The sequence below is a fragment of the Helianthus annuus genome, chromosome 3 (assembly GCF_002127325.2).
Source record: "Helianthus annuus cultivar XRQ/B chromosome 3, HanXRQr2.0-SUNRISE, whole genome shotgun sequence".
Taxonomy (NCBI): domain Eukaryota; kingdom Viridiplantae; phylum Streptophyta; class Magnoliopsida; order Asterales; family Asteraceae; genus Helianthus; species Helianthus annuus.
Genome location: NC_035435.2, coordinates 60998895 through 61013579, shown reverse-complemented (window position 1 = coordinate 61013579; position 14685 = coordinate 60998895). Strand labels below are relative to the sequence as shown.

The 14685-nt window shown below is 36.7% G+C and overlaps 1 long non-coding RNA gene across 1 annotated transcript; it reads right to left on the bottom strand.

The window, feature by feature from the left end:
* Positions 1-9990: 9990 nt before the first annotated feature.
* LOC110930619 lies at positions 9991-12718 on the bottom strand. Its single transcript, XR_002587945.2, has 2 exons — positions 12440-12718; positions 9991-12028 (listed from the first exon to the last, which is right to left on the bottom strand). It is a non-coding gene; the product is annotated as an uncharacterized LOC110930619 (long non-coding RNA).
* Positions 12719-14685: the final 1967 nt, after the last annotated feature.

Genomic DNA, 14685 nt, shown 5'->3' with positions numbered 1-14685 from the left:
TGCGTATGTCGTATAGTAGGTGTGATTTGTATTCATTGATGATGATGATGATGATATAATAATATATTATATGATCCTAGGTATGATGTGCTCCATCTTGAACCCCACAATCACCTTTCATTGTTTTATTTTGGGAGGTTTTTTTATTTGGTCCATGTGGTATACTATAGGTATGTGCCGTACGTGTTGCGAGATGTTAAATCGAATATTTCTCAGTTTAATAATATATATCTATGTATTTCGATTACTTGTATATGACATTTATAATACGATCTCAAAAAAAATACATCGAGTCAACCAAGTAAACTAAAACACTATTATAGTTTTGCTATAAAAAACTAAAACAATGGCAAACATGTAATTTAGATCTGGGGCAAAACGGTAATTTGTCAAGACCAATGAGCGAGTGCAAGGAAGCTGGTTGACACGAATAAAAACTATATTGAGTCAATAGTTTTGCCAAAAAAACGATGGAAAAATTGCAATTTTGAACCGGAGGCAAAATCATATTTTGAGTAAGGAAAAATTCGTAACTTTTAGTTGTGGGCAAAACCGTAATTTTAGTTTGAGCTGGGGGCAAAAACGTAACTTTTAACTGATGGCAAAATCATAATTTTGAGCTGGGGGCAAAACCAAATTTTTTTTAAATGGGCTGAAATCGTAATTTTAAACTAAGGATAAAATCGTAATTTGGCTGGACCAATGGGGAAGTGTCAGGAAAAATCGTAACTTTTAGTTGATGGCAAAACTATAATTTTATTTTAAACTGGGGGCAAAAATGTAATTTTTAAGTGAGGACAAAATCGTATTTTTTAGCTGGGGCAAAAACAAAAATTTTATTATGAACTGGGGAGAAATCGTAATTTTAAACTAATAATAAAATCATAATTTGACTGAATCAATGAAAAAACTGACTGGCACTATTCCCCAACTTTCCTTCTATAGTTAGTTAACTAGTATTACGGATTTATATATATATTTATATCTTTTTAATGGCTAAATTTATATACCGTGAGAATTGAACTCATAACCTCTTAGTATCTTATGCCTTATTTAACTCATTAACGTTATTCGGCTATTTACAATGGATGTATTACGGATTTATGTAGTTTTTTCTTTCTGAAATTATGTTAATCCAATATTTTTCTAGTGGTAACAAATGACCATCGTCTTGTATGGACATTCTCTTTTCTTTTTCTAAGGCCATGTGTAGTCATAAAGCCCTTTTGGGGGCGTTATGCGACACGTGTCGTGCCACGTCAGCAAGGGGCTTTATGGGGCGTTATGCAATTTGAGGCCGTAGTCATAAAACCCCTACCCATCATTACCTATTTAATAATTTTAAGTTTTATTAATTAATATAAAAAAACTCTTCTATTTTTGATTGGCCAACTCAATTAACCAAACAACAATAACGCCGCGAAAAATTTCAAGCCCTCCACCCATTTTTGAAACATAGCGCCCCTGGGGGCGGTGTTGTAGGCGCCATAGCGGCGCTATCCTTCTTCCTCGCGCCCCAGTACATGTAGTCTAATAAACAAAAGAATTGAATTAAATTAAATACCCTTAACAATAAATAAAAAGAATAAAAAACCTAATTTTCATTGGGACCACCTATTTTTTTAAACAAAATTTAATATAAAATAAAGCATCCAGATCTCAAAAATGAATTTTTCAATAATTAATATACTCCATAAGAGTACGTATAGCATGTATGATTTGCATTCATTATTGCGTTCATTAATAATGTTGTTCCCCATCATCAACCCCACATCTAGCTTCATCTCATATCTCTTTTCCAAAAAGCTGGGGTATGGTGGGGTTTGGGTTAGGTTTGGGTCGAGGCATTTGTTGACACGTGGAATGGGAGCCCCCCACCGCCTGATTACGTGTCCCTGGAGTATGGCGGGGCGTGGGTTGGGTGTGGCAGATTGTTAAAAAAAATAATACAAAAAGAGCAAGCCAATAAGAGCAAGCCAGCTAGCATGTCTCCCCGCCCCACGCCCGGCTTGAAAGCCAAGCCCCAAGGGCCACGCCCCAACCCAAACCCACCCGGGGTGGTGCCTTGGGCGTTTTCCCCCAACCCACGCCCAAACCCCCGCCCCATACTCCATGGCCTAAACCTTATTAAAAATAGCCTAACATTGTTTTATTTTGGTGATTTTTTTTTTATATAAACGTGTAAAAGTTAGTTATACAATTGTAACTTGTTCGCGATTGATATGCACAAAATACAGCATATAAATTATATCAAATTATGTATAAAATCAACCCTTTTATGTGCTAATGTTGTTGGAAGACATACGTTTTTTTGTATACTTTTGATTTTCAGTATTAAAAGAGCTTAAATGTACAAAAGGAACAAACTAAAAGCAAAAACCAACATAAATACAAAAAATAGAAGTTGACACATCATAATAACTCTCCGAGCTTCACCCTAAGACCAAAAACAACATGTCAGAAGATAAACACGAGGCCGTGCCACCAAAGCATGGGGTCGTGCCACATTCAAGAATCCATACAAGTCAAGACAAACAGAAGCAGACAAGAGACACGAGTCGTGATCAACTCCCAGATATACAAAATCTCCTATAGTACATCAAGTACAAGACCACGGGGTCGTGTGTGAATACGGACTGATACGTCTAGTTAAATGAAGACAGAGAAAAAGAAGAATAAGACACGGGGTCGTGCCCTTCGGGCACGAGACCGTGTGAGAAGCATGTTTCCAGTTATAAATAGGGGTGCTTGGTTCAATTGCAATCCATCCCTTAGCAGCCCTATCTCTCACTTCACCACCACTCCAACACCACAATCGTTGGAATTTAGAGTGTGTAGTAGTCTCGGGATTCAAGATTGATAGTTAGAGTTCTTGTCAACCAATGGTTATGCTTGGCTAATCTCTTACATCCCTTGGTGAAAACAAATCTTTTATGTATTACTTTTGATTTCCAAGCTTTGGTTAACTTTTTATTTGGGTATGTATTATTGACTTTAATAACTAATTTATACACATAAACTGTAATCTTGAAGTAATAAAGTGTGTGTTAAACTAATTTTTGAAAATAATATCTATGAAAAGTTTGTTAAAAAGTTTAACACAAAGCTTGCTTATGAATGATCTAAAAATATTAAGAATGGATCTTGAAAGATCCATGGTTAAACATGATGTTAAAAATAATGATCCTTCTAATAAACATAAAAGTGTTTTTAGAACATGATTTACAAACTTTAAAGACCATTAAACTCATGGATGAGTTGGTTAATAAAATAAAATTTCACATAAGTTTGTTTAAAATATTCAAGAACACTTATTTTTGAAAAGATCATAACATGTTAAGTGTAGATCTAAAAGACTACACATTTTTAACAAGGATCAAGCTCACCATGATGTTTCGTATGAAAGAATTAGTGTTTGTTGTTGATGATTATTGTTGGAAAATTGTTTTGAAGTTGAAAAGAAAATAAACACATGTTTTGAAAACATGGGAAACCTCCTTTTTTAGGGGAAACTATGTCAAAATTTTTATAAAATTTTGACACTTAGAAAAATATAAGTTTTGGTGAAACTTATTTCCTAAAAATATTACCAAGGTTTCCCTAATTTTTTTGTGTAAATTTCAAGTCAAGAAGTGGTGATTTCTTCAAGTTAAAATCAATATTAAGAATGTATATTTTTGGGGAAAATATATATACTTAGTAATCACCAAATTTCGTGCTAAGTGTATATTGTGTATATTATATGTAATAGTGTATTAAGGACTTGAAAATACACTAAATACTCCCAAGGAGTATGAATACAAAAATACACGTACAACTACATGAGAATACATAAGTATACAAGTATACAAAAATCGGGTGAATAACGAGAATGATTATATATATTTTATAGCATGACAAAATATATATATTTCTTACAAGTCTTAAAAATATATTATTTTTAAGAAATCTAATTCCGGAAAAAATAGAAATCAAAGTATTGATTTTTGGTGAAAAATACACAAGTATTTACATAAAATACAAGTATACTTTCCTAAGAATACTTGTACCAAAATAATATTGAGGATATTATTTTACGAAATACTTATATTTATTTTTGGGAAAATAATATAAGTAACATACATGAAAAGTTAAAAATATAAATTATTTTTAACATCTATTACCTTAAAAAGGGACTACATGAATGAATATACATTTGAGAAGTAAAATATATATTTACAAAAATACATTATATACAAAAACTGCAAAGGCATGACAAACGGGCGAGACCCGACAAACAAGGGCACGACCCTCACAAAGATTGAACATACAAAGAACATATACATAAACAAAAGATGGTGACTTGTACTTGTGTGATACAAGTCTAGTGACTAACATACATAGAATACGTATAGGTCACGACATTACAAAACCAACCGGTGAAGTTTACGGCGCAGGATACGCAAAGTTGTGAGTTCATGTCCCCACTTTTAAACTTTTACTTGTTTTCTAAACTTGAGAAAAATACATGTGTTATGGTATGTTGAATACAAAAACTAAGGAATGATACTTTAGATCATGTCACAAATAGGGTGCCATAAGCACCATTAATCAGTTACATACCAAGACCGCAGAACAAAAGGTTAGATCTAATGGATTTCAGGCAACCACACTCTTGGCCATTCTTTTACCAAGCAGTGCTTTTGTGTCTCTAGTCGTGAATCGACAGTCGTGGAATCGACAACTAAAAATGCCTATGGTTTGGATGCTTCCTATGTCGTGTCACATGTTAATGGCCTTGCATTAGCGATCTCGATTTCCTTACATTTACAGAAGTACATATTTCAGTACAATTACATACCATGTTTTCTACAACGAATGCTTAAATTTTTATACAAAGACTGCATGAACTCACACCAACATTATGTTGACGATTTTCCAAAACTTACATGTATTTCAGGAAACAAGTTGGCTCTTGGGCGCTGGTGTTATTTTCAAGATGTAAATTTCAAGTTTAGATATCATCCACTTTTGTTTGTATCATAACTTGAGGGTTTTGGTTGAAACTTAAATGACTTGTGTTATAATATTTCAAACCTTTGAATGGGTGAACATCATTTTGATCATATAGTTGTTTATTATAATCGAATGCAATGAGAACCGATTAAGTCACACGCATACGCTTCAGCAAAAGTCAGGGTGTGACAATTTATCGCTATTTATCACATAGTTAATTTGCTTTATCGCATTCGCGCCTTGAATTATAGATTCTGAATATTGTTTTACGTGTGTGTGCTATTTATGTATTACTTGTGCATGTTTACTTATGTTTATATTGTGGTGATTAATCGAAACGCAATCGCAACTCTATCGCAATCGAATCGCAAATGCTAAACGCAAGTTAATTATAGTGATTGTATGTTAGATATAGTAGTTGGGATTAATGGTGTAACTAATGGGAAATTCTATCGCATCGCTCACTCGAAACGCATCGCAAAACCCAACGCACGAAACAAAACACCGAAACTCAAAATCGTCGGAGCCGCTCGATCGAGTGACCGCTCGATCGGATGGCCAACTGATCGGATTGCCATCCGATCGGATTGCCACCCGATTGGACAGTCATCCGATCGGTGACCCACCAATCCCTTGCACTTTCCTTTTTGGGAAACCCTATAAATACCAACCTGTCACATCATTTGTGATGTGACAGCTCTCACTCGACCCAGCCGCACTCAAGCTCTTCTTTCTCTCGATTCCTCGCAATTCTTGTAAGTTTCCAACCTAAATCTGGTACTTCTATGATCTACAGGCACTTATTCATCTTCCTATCTTTTGAATCTTAACTTTTAACCGTGAAATCAACGGATTTGAGGTGTTCTAGGATGATGTCATCATGGAGTTCTTAGGAACTTCAATTATTGGCCTCACTCCACCAAGAACAACTCAGATCTGAAGGATTTCCACATGAATAAACAAAGATCTTGCATAGATCTGAACATATTCACAGTTAAAAGGATTGAAAGATGGTTTCTAACTTTCTTTCAACTCTTTTACACTTAATGCACTCAAAATCGATAGAATCGGAGCTTGTTCTGATCTTCTACTCCTTCTTGTTGATGTGTTGTTGAAGATCTGGATTCTATCCAAGAGACTACCAATTTCAGGTTAAACATGAAACACCGTCTCGAACAGTTAACTAGTCGGACTAGGGTGGTTCCTGTTCGATCGGGTCACTTGAGTCTTGACGAGGTTTCTGATTGGTTGGCATGTTATCACATCGTCTCGATCAAAACTACAAACTCTCAAAACAATCAAGTGACAAGACGATCAGGCCGTTGGACGGATTGCCGTTCGATCGGATTGCCATCCGATCGGACAGCCGTCCGATCGGCTTGAACTTGGTTTGACACTTAAACATTTATTCAACCTTTTCAAAGTTTTGAACGTCGAACAGATTACCGTCCGATCGGATTGCCATCCGATCGAACGACCGTCCCACCATGTGACATTTGGACTTCAACACTTAAAACATGCATTACCAGTTCTAACGGATTGCCACCCGATCGGTAGACCATCCGATTGAGTGACAACACTGCTGTGAACTTGTTCTCTGAGAAATACCTCGCCGAACGGATCGTCACCCGATCGAACCACCGTTCAATCGATCGACCGATACTTCTCTGTTTTCAAAATGCTACAACGAAAACTTCAAAAGACAAACCATCAAACACAAACACATCTTCACCAAACGAGGTGTCAATCCAATCGAATGGCCATCCGATCAGATGACCGTCCGAACAGATTGATATCTGATCGACTGGCCATCCGATCGGACTGCCATCCGATTGGATTACCATCTGACACTTATCACTTTGCACCGTTTTACACGCCGCTTATCGTTATGCTATCGTTAACTGTTCAGGCTAATATCTCTCAGCGCTCCCTTCAATCCAAGAGCGTGTTTAATTGTTAAACACAATCTGTGAGTATACTCGAATCCTTTTTGCTTTACGCACTCTTGGGTGTTACATACGTTACTTACTCTAAATCACAATCTACACACAACACAAACACTATTTATACGCTAATCGTTCTCGCATGTTATACGTGTTATTCGATGAATGCTTGTATGTTATGTTAACACAGTGATTGTTGCCTGACACCTTAGAAACGATAGTACTACAGTTTGGACTCAGCACCTGTCGTGGACAGGGGTTGTTTAGGGCTTTACTTCACATGTCCCAGTGGGGATACGTGTTACACATTCTACAACTCGCAGTCACGTCTGTGCATATTTCTCTGTCGATAACCTACTTGCCTTCACTTTGTACATGTTACATGTTGGTTATGCGTAAACTATTTCGAACTCTATTACTATTACCAAACTTGTATGCTCACCTTTACACTATGTGTATTGACCCGTATGTGACAGGTGTTTGACTGCTTAGGATGTTTGCTGCTTTGTGGAATTCAAGCTAGGTTGGAGTCTTAGAAACAAACAATTAAATGAAATCTGAGTTGTCAGAATAATATTTGGTTTTTGAGACAATTATTTGTAATAACTGTTTGTTTAGATAAGTTGTGGTATGGGACATGACATTTTAATTATCTGGTAATGAATAGTTGTTATGGATACTCATGAACAATCTGTTTCGCTCAGTGCCGCGCCCCGATGATTTCGCCATCGGTTGGGGTGTGACATCGACCGCGATGATGAACCGAGTACTAAGCCATCTATTGAAGACCCACCTTCCCTTGAACTCAAAGAACTTCCGAAATGTAACACCCCAAATTACGTATGACATGTTATAATGTTAAAATCACAATACTATGACGAAACGAAATGGTAAATATAGAATTTTTACCATTATTAGGATTTATAGCTTTTAGAAAATCCAAAATTTTACAAAAATGCATGAAAGTTTATTAGATTAGTATGTAATAATGAAAAATGTCATGTTTTTAAAAGATGGGGGTTTAAAATGAAAAATGTGGAAAATTAAACATCAAAAGAAATTGGTCAGTGTTCTAAGTGTGGGTGTGTACGCGAACGAGAGAGAGAGCAAAGGGTGTGACACCTGTGTCACTTCAACCATCAAACAAATGCCAAACCAATGAAATATTGTATTTCATACTTGGGATTTGTAAAAATATGTGTATCATTTGCACATATCAACTCTTGTTCGATTTTAAGCTTTAAATCGCTTTCTGTAGGGTTATACGCGCTCTGATGCGTAAAAATAACCAGTTTAATCCAACAAACACTCCGGAATAGTGAAATAGGCTTAACATACCTTAAATAACCTTTACATAACTTAGAAATAAGTTTTAAAGGCTTTGGTATGGCAAAAACAAGTTAATTCGCTTACAGGGACTAAACTTGACAAACTGCGAAAGTATGCCAATTCGTACTGTAACAGACATTTTGGAACATGACCATAAGTTAAACACACCTTAAATATCCTTTATATAGCTTAGAAATAGGCTTTGAGGGGTTCGGTGTGCTAAAATAAACTTTTGGGTCATTCAGGGACTAAAAGTGTCAAAAAGTGCGTAAGTTTGCATTTTCGCGCATAAATTACGTTCTGAATACATCCGGACATCCAAAAATTTATGTAAGCATCATAATATTATGCCTTAGTGTTTGGCATGAGAAAAATCCATTCGTCACGCAATTTGGATCGTTTTTCGCGCTTATGCGCATTCCGTCGTAATTAACCGAACATCGCGGTTGTACGACTAAACGAACCAACATCCGGCATATTTTTGAGCATGTTTCATGTCCTCAATGTTTAGGCATCATTTTAGGGCCTTAAAGATGGCTTAACGGGCCTTGAACATGTCGGAAATGGCTTTAAACCATAACAGGGACCTAAACTGTCATTTTTGAAACTTGGCTTCTGATCAGAACCTCCAGGCGACCCGCGTAAGCCTAGGGGCAACCTTTACGCGGGACGCGTCAGGCCTGCAGATGCAGAAACTCGTTTTTCTTGCTGAAAATGGCCTTTCAAGCATCCAAGGGGCAATGCCTCTTCAAAATCTCTGGGGTTGGGGTCACATTTTGATACCACAACATTTTGACAAGTGTACGAATGAGATCAAGGCACGATATTCAAGAAACGATCCTAACGGTCTTGCATATCCTATAAATACCCCCCCCCCCCCCCATTCTTGTTTAAACCCACAAATCTGATCAAAGAGCTCTAAGTTGATGCCATTGCTTCATACCTGAGCTCCTGGATCAAGATTAGCTTTCGGGGACCCTTCGTAAGTGTTCTTTCTTTCTTTTATTCTGTTGGGTGTCGAATCCAACAAATAAATATAAAATAAACCTACTTGACACACTAAAAATAGTATGAATGGAAGTAAGGTTCGTGTCCTCAGGGATACAGATTAACTAATTATGCCAAAACGATTTTATTCAGAGACGATTGTATTGAAAATGGGGTTTTTAAGTTTAACTAAAACGTAAAAACAATTTATAATTTTTAGATTAAAAATAAAAGCTAATTAAAGTGATTGGAAAATTCAGATGTTAAAACTAATTTCAATACCAGGGCAATTTCTTGATTCGGTTCGACTTACGATCATTAACGGTTACGGTGCAATGATCCTTTTTAAATAATGGTTTGTATCGACACTAGACGTCACGCAGTTCGGACATCCACTCTATCTAATGTCTAACCAAACGCCGTTCGTTGATTAGAGCCAACCCGCTACTCTAAACTCACGCCGTTCGGATTTTAGTGTGCGGGTTGCGTGATAGAAGTATCGATTATAATCAAACACACACGCCGTTCGGTATGTCTAATTATATTGTATGATTCTATAATAATTTTGGGTTCATAGACAAACTCAAAATATTATTTGTTCCTTGCATCAAAAATTAAAACTTTATTAGGGTTCTAAAAATTGATTGAACTTTATTAGAAAAATTAATAAGTTGATCAGGTTTATTAACAATCTAATATTTTCCGGATTGAATCCGTATTAAAAACAAGAATCATATAAACAAACCACTAAAATAATTGGATCTAACATAACCGTTTCACATAAGGTTGTTAACTAAATCAAAGAAAATATGCCCCGATGTCGAAACTATATAGTTCTAGCCAGACATAATGGCTAGTTGAATCATTACAAATACTAAATCAAAGTTGAAACTTACAAAACAAAAGAAAATTTTTTTTTCTAGAAAATCACCAAACCACCAAGTGCCTTCTTTTCGTTTCTGATTTCGAATCCCCCCTCAAAAGATGGATTCCCTTCTTGTTTTCACTTCCAGCCGTCCCCAGCCATTTCCTCCAAATCCTCAAGTTTGTTGAGGATGATATATTCTCTTTTGTTGGCAGCCCATATTGCTTAGCTAGCAGCCCACTAAAAAAAATAGATTGCATCAAGATGTGGGTGCTATTACGACCAGGCCCAAACGTCTTTATTTTCTTTTATGAACTTTAAACTCCAAACATTATACTATTAAATTATACACCTCCAACTAAAAAGATGTATAATAATAATAAAATCCATCCGAAAGTTCACTCGTCATGTCGTTTCGCTTGTTTTGAGATCTTATCTTTGTCGTCACGAATCCTTCCATTTCTTTCCAACTCCCATTGTAATCCTTAATGATCGTTCCGCGCCTACGAAAGTAAACCAACCAAAGTAGATTCCATTCCACCAAAAACAAGTGTTTCACAAAATAATGATGTTTGACTATGATATATGCATGATATGTGATGTTATTTTAATATTATAGTGCTATAAAACATGCCTAAAAATGCAACTAACAAATCTCCCCAAGCTTAAACATTTCCTTGTCCTCAAGGAAGTCAAGAATAAGAATAAACCGAGAAATAAACGCGAAAAATAATGCACATATGCATGCTTACTAATTTTTTTTTCAACCCGCTTCTTTTATTCCGGAAAATAAACTTGTAATGAGATCACATCTAACATTATCAACTCTTATTACATTCATTCGAACCCAGGAAATACTTACACGTGTAACCGCGATTGTTGATATTTTGTGTCCTTTTAAACTCAAACCCGCTTAATCACAACCAAATGTTTTCTGCTTAATAATATACAAATTAACCAACATGGTTCAATCGTCCCCACGCCCAACACCTATGGCAACATCTACCCAACCTCACGACTTTTTGAAGATATCCAAAACCACACTTGATGCGACCATGCATCCAAACCATGACACGATAGTTATTATCTTTTTTTTTCCGTTTTTCAAGGGGTCGGGACTTTTCTCCCTAATTTGCTCAATTTTTTTTATTTCAACTTCTTTTTTTTTCAAATTTTTGGCATACATTGTGCTCTTTTACCCCTTCTTTTTTCTTTCTTTTTTTGTTTTGTTTTTTTTTTAACTATAATAACCTATGAGGTCAATTTTTCACCTCTTAGAGGTCAATTTTTCACCTCTTTATTTTTTTTTCAATGAAATTACGGAGGTGTCATGATATGGGGAACATGGTGTGTGATAGAGAATATGCAACTCAACCGATTTTTGGTCAGGATCAATTTTTGACCATAAGCATCAAGATGGGAAACTAAACACATATATTCAATTAAGGTTATTGCATACAACATTGGCGTTCCTAAGTTAGGGCCGAGCCTATCAACATATCCCAAATTATCTATGTTTTCTTCCCCAAAGTTACCATTTCACGCATAAGCTTTGACATGCTAGAAATCATATCATTTCTCATTTTTTACAAACCATTTTCAGCGGAACAGAAACGGCTTTTTTTTCTTTTTTTTTTTTTGAAATTTTTGTTTTTTAATGCATGTATATACACCCTAAATGCAATGAACATGAAAAATGCAACTATTTACAAACTAGATAATGCATGCTAAGATGAAAACATAAAAATTACCTCTAATCTCCCCAAGCTTAAGATGTAGCATCGTCCTCGAGGCTCGGAGAAATATGTGGAAGGCATCTACTAAGGCGGTTGCGGTTGTTCGTTTTGTTTCACTCATATTTCCACAACGGTTGGTTTATCAACAATCATCAAGGGCATCACCATTGAAACTGATTTCCTCAAAATGGAGTAACATACCTTAGTAATATTGCCTCAAACCCATGATACGCACCACAAATTCAATAAACCCAAGATAAAACACAACGGTTCAAACAAAAGCAACAAACCACCAATTTGGATGCAAAACAAAACCAATTCAGTAAATGTATTTCATTGAAACGAACTTTTGCAAACCAATTTTCAATTCTAACAACTCTTTCCGTGGTAAAATAGTAATTCATTTAAGTTCAGTTTAAAGCAAAGTGTGCGGGGTTGTTCAATTCAAGTAACTGGGTTTGAATCAGTAGCAGGTCTCAATTGAGGATGTTAAGAACAATGGTTCGGGTGCCGTCACGGCCGGAGTGAGGCGACGGGTGCTTTGAACTGACACGAGACATTACAGAGGAGAGATTAGAACATACCTGATGTTGTTCCTAATCAGAGCCGGCGACGGAGAAGTAGGGCTGTGGTTGACCGGCGGTGCTATTCAGGGCGGCGCCGGCAAGGGAGATGTGGAGGTGGTGAGGTAATCTGAACCGGCGACGTGGTGGGGATGAGGAGACGAGTGGGTTGCTGGTTCGACGGTAGGGTTCCGGTGTGAAGAAAGGTGAAGGTTGTTCAGGGAGAAGATGAAGATGGAGGGTGGATAAGGGAATTGTGGGATGGGGCTACTGGTTTAGGTTCTGTTCCCGAGACTCAATTAACAGAGGAGGGGAGGGAAAAGAGATGAAAATATTAAAAACCATGTTCCTGAGTTTCATTTAACAGGTTGAGGGGAGGGAAAAGGGAGGAAAATATGACCAAATATCATATATTCATCCTCCCAAATTGGAGAGAAAATTTTCCTTCCCCTCCTCTCCCCTCACATCCTCCTGTTAAATGACTCGGGAACATAGTGTAAGATCGATTTTCTTTTGTTTTATCTGTTAGGTTATTATTATTATTTTTTTATTGCTTGAAACCTGCCTCCACTCCTTTTATTCTCAGAAGCTTCACCCGGCCGGGTGAGAGTTTGACACGCCCGTGTTAAGGTTCTGAATAAATTAAATAAATTTTAACATGACCGGGTCACTTTTTATAGAATTTTCAACACGGCCGGGGCAAGGTTCTGAAACAAAACTCACTTTCACACGGCCGGGCCATTTTTTAAGAATATCCAACTCCCGGGGTTAAACTTTTGACTAAAAAAAACAATTTTTTTTTTCTTTTTTTTGTTTTTATATATTTTTTTTTGTTTTTTAATGGAATTAAAATTAAAGAGAACAATACGAAATCACGGGTTGCCTTCCGCGAAGCGCCTTTCTTTCTTGTCTTTGGCTAGACTTGGACCTTATTTCGTTAATCTGGTGCTTGCTCGATACATGGAAGAAGCTTTCGGATAATACTTGGTAATTTCATTTTTGATGCTCTTTCCTTTGCTTTCTTCTGCGGGTCCATGAGGGCCGTGCCATCTCTTAGATCCTCCCCAAGCTTGAACTTTTTAGTAACTTCTTTTCCTGCTGCTGACACTAATGCTTGAGCATCATGGTTAGACAACTCAAAAGATTTATCGATAAATGGTTCAATGACATCTATATAATTTAAAGAAGAGACATCACTAGGATAAAACATCGCATCATCTATGTTGAAATTGATTACCTCCCCATCAAATTCCATAGAAAGAGTACCATTATAAACATCAATTTTTGTCCTTGCGGTTTTTAAAAATGGACTCCCTAATAATATGGAACTTGAATTTGGGGCTTCATCACCCTCCATGTCTAGCACATAAAAATCAGCTGGAAAGACTAATTCATTCACTTGTACCAATATATCTTCTAATACACCTTTTGGGCGTACTATGGATCGATCGGCCAATTGAATGACTACCACGGTCCTCTTTAACGGTCCTATATTAAGTGTTTTAAAAATCGAGTATGGTAGGACGTTAATAGAGGCTCCAAGGTCTAACATAGCTCTAGGCACAGTGATATTCCCCAATTTACAAGGAACGGTGAAAACACCTGGATCCTTGCACTTTGGAGGTAGTCTCTTTTGTAACACTGCAGAAATATTTTCACTAACCTTGATCGTTTCATTACCTTTAAGCTTCTTCTTTGATGTACAAAGTTCTTTGAGGAACTTCGCATACAGTGGGACTTGTTTAATGGCATCAAGAAGTGGAATGTTTACCTCAACCTTACGGAATGTCTCCATGATTTCTTGCTCTTCCCTTTCCTTCTTTGTGCTTTGTAGCCTTGATGGAAATGGAGCTACAGGAGTAAATTTCATTTCACTTCTAACTGGTTCTTGTACTTTCATCTTATCACGGTCCTTCTTCTCAACAACAATTTCCTCTTCTTGCATACTCGGACCGTCATTTATTTTTTCCACTCCTCAAGGTAATGGCACTCACGTTGTGCTTTGGGTAATTCTCAGTTTGTGCGGGTAATTTACCTTGAGACTCTAGTTTACTCACTGAGCTAGCGAGTTGAGCCATATGTTGTTCCAAGTTCTTGATGCTAGCTTTAGTCTCCTGTTGGAATGAGTGAGTGCTAGTAGCTAAACTTTTCACAATGTCCTCTAAAGACATTCCCGAGCTTCCCGCTTGTTGTTGTGCGGGTGGTTGTTGTCTAGACTGATAGTTTTGTTGTTGTTGATTACCTTGGAAGGGTGGGCGTTGCTGATA